Raw genomic sequence first — 3,171 nt, 5'->3', positions numbered from 1 at the left:
GGGGCAGCAGTCTCCCTCCAAGGCAATATTGACTGTGCATGCCACTGTTATAAGAAATGGTCAAGGTGCAGAGATTTAGGAGTAAGCTAGTGATGAGGGAAACACACCAAGACACTGTTGGATATTGATCAAGTGACCAGAGAATTGGGTGGTCTGCTCATCTCAGACCTCCCAATTGCACCTCCACAAAACTAGTGAATGTTAGTGGAGAGGAGACAAACTAAGTCAGTGTGCCGATCCCAGGGAATCACTATCAAAAAGATAGTTGAGTGGTATATGGGGGGGTGCTGGTTCCCTGAATCATAGGAGACATGCACAGTGGTCTGGAGCATACATCATGCTGCCCTTTGTGATTTTTCCCGTGTGCACAGACTTACACAGTGCTGTTTTCATCTGTGAAAGCACTGGAGGAGCTTTTTGTGTTTTTATGAGCAGAGTACTATTCTTTCGTAAGAATGTAAGCTTGACCTCACCCATATGGGACTAAGGCTCCTGCTCCGCTATCATGCTACAAAGGAGAAGGTTGGCTGGTGGCACTCGATTTAACATTAAAGGGGATAGGGCTAATACCTGGTGTCCCCCTAAGAGTGTGCTAGGTGGATGTAATACATAAAAGCTAAGTTATTCCTTGGTTATCTAAACTCACAGATGCACACACTATCACATTCTATCCAAACGGGGGTTGGGTTACATGCTTTTATTATATTGTGCAATATGTACTGTACTTTTATGATTTTAATAAATCGAATAAAGTGATTTGACTGACTGACTATCTGAAAGAGATTTATATTAACAAAGCAGCAAATAGGGAAGACAAATGAAGAATGAAAGCCCGAACAATAAACTCAAAATGAATATCAAAGGTAGAAGTCAATACAGATCATTTTTATTAAAAGATTATACAGATCAAGTTAAAAATATCATAGAGTCAAAATTAAAAACATGATGTATCAAATCGATACTATATAAAACATACAATCAAAAAGGCAAGTTCATATACTATTGTTGCCTTGCTGGATGATAAGGGAAAAATGGCCACTATCAATCCTAACAATCACCCCCAAAGAGAAGAACAACAGACAACACAATTTGTCGTAAATTGCGACACATCCGTGAGGTAAAACGAACTGTTGACTGGAGCCTGAAACACGCTCGTCTTGATGTATCTGTTGAACTAGTCAACTACGGAATTGTGTCAAATGGCCGCGTCGATGTGTTCCGATGGCACTCATATATTTACACCATCTTCATCAAGGCTATCTTATAGTTCTCTCGATTGGAAATTCTCACAATATCCCATAGACCAAGACCTGTGTATGATAAACAAGAAATAATTCTTTTTTATATTAAAAACATCATATAAAACAAGTTATTCTTATTAAATACCTAAATATTAAATTTCCTTCTATAACATACAGTAAATGAACCAAACTTCATGCCTCAAACCTCAAACATTACATTTGTCCTATTGAGTGGGCGAGATAAAAAGGAAGAATAGGTAGATAAAAGAAGAGAGAATACACATGGAAGAGTCTATTCTTCCTCACCTATGCACATTCCACACAAACGATCTTATCTAAGAGTTTTGTCAAACGGCTGCCTGATCTTATGAAGATGAACAGCAGATCTGATTCATCGACTGTCATCACTGTAATAATATGACTCCACTAGTAGCATGCAAATGACTCGCTATTTGAAGCTATGTATTCTAAAATTAACATAAACATTCTTACATTCCTAAAGAACCAATCAAATACCTTATAAGATTAGGGAAATACTGATTTTAGTCCAAAGCTTGTACTGTTGCTAGGTGGAATTCCTCACAGAAGGGGCTTTTATACCTCCACCTGGAAAAATCAGGCAAACAAATTAGCCTCATATTGCATGGTATCAATGGGATTTATACTTCAAGCGGGGGGGGGGGTTAGCTCACATACCTCCTGTATCTAGTTGTAAGACTCTTGCTTTATACAAGGTACTTCATTGTTTGAAAGGTAATCATAAATTCTGTAGCACAGTTGATTACGTCTACGTGAAAAATAGGACTGGGTAGTCAAAATCACACTCCCAATCTTATTATAAAATGTGGTATTATACTAGAAATTTAATTTTCTTAGCAACATGTACATTAAATGCTCTTACCGCTAGGGTATCGACACCTTTATAACCTCTTGGAGAGGTCTAATAATATATAAAGCTGCCTACTCTCACCCTCCACGATGTGGGCCTGTTGAGAAATATACTGTAAAACAGGGGGACTTATATTTAAAGGTTGCCATTACAGCACATTCAAACCACTAAAAAAAAAGTTTGTCAAAGAATGGGCAGACTAAGAAGACCTCACATTTAATAAAAGAAAATGTGTACATACCAGAAGGTTGCATGAGGGCTGCGCCGTCTTGTTAATCCCCTCAAATTTTTCTTTACAGGTCCTTCATTACTTGAGCCTACAGAGGGAAAATAGTGAGGGGAGAATAATTATTAATAAAGTTCCAGTTAATGAAAGCCAGGGTCAAAATAAGTTTCGAGCATAGTGAGAACGCTTCACCTGGAACACTTACTTTGAGGGCTCCTGGGGGTGGCATTTCCAGATTGTCCACCCCCGGGCAGCTTCGGGCATTTGATATGGCCCAGGACAGGAGGCATATTCTAATTGGCTGGCGCCAGTTGGCGCGAGCATCAGTAGCACAAAATAACCGTTGCACACTTGCTTCTGAGGGCGATAAGGTAGGGGCTTTATTTTTGGCCCACCCACCCTTTGAATGAGTAGCATTATTTTCACGTTGTCTATACAAATTTTTTTTCTCCGTAAAATGTTGGTGGTTGTCACTTGAACAGTTGGGAGAGTTGGAGCAGATCAAGACAGGCAGGAAGGGTTGGGCCATTAGGAATAGCTTCGTACAGAGAGAAGCAAGGGAGCAAGGTAGGAGGCAAGAGGTAGTAGCAAGAGTGATGGGACCCCCTCGAAAGTTAAATACGGCCAGGGAACAGAGGGGAAGAAGAAAGACACAACTAAGAGAGCGATGTTCCCTCCATGTCCACAATATTTCAATACTGGTATAAATCCCATTCTTAGTATAATATAGGTGACAGATACACAACAATCATTTTTATTTTCTTCAAAAATATATACAGCTTTTTATTTTCAATTTATCAGTGCTTTGATATTTT

General features: G+C 39.2%; 1 long non-coding RNA gene across 1 annotated transcript; it reads right to left on the bottom strand.

Moving 5' to 3' along the window:
• Positions 1-1,111: 1,111 nt before the first annotated feature.
• LOC144771524 (uncharacterized) lies at positions 1,112-2,506 on the bottom strand. The gene is made up of 3 exons (XR_013599327.1): positions 2,372-2,506; positions 1,758-1,847; positions 1,112-1,310 (listed from the first exon to the last, which is right to left on the bottom strand). It is a non-coding gene; the product is annotated as an uncharacterized LOC144771524 (long non-coding RNA).
• Between the last annotated feature and the right edge of the window lie 665 nt (positions 2,507-3,171).

Source organism: Lissotriton helveticus, chromosome 8, assembly GCF_964261635.1.
Source record: "Lissotriton helveticus chromosome 8, aLisHel1.1, whole genome shotgun sequence".
NCBI classification, from domain to species: Eukaryota; Metazoa; Chordata; class Amphibia; order Caudata; family Salamandridae; genus Lissotriton; species Lissotriton helveticus.
Note: the sequence above shows the minus strand (reverse complement) of the source record. Positions and strands in the feature narration are given on the sequence as shown.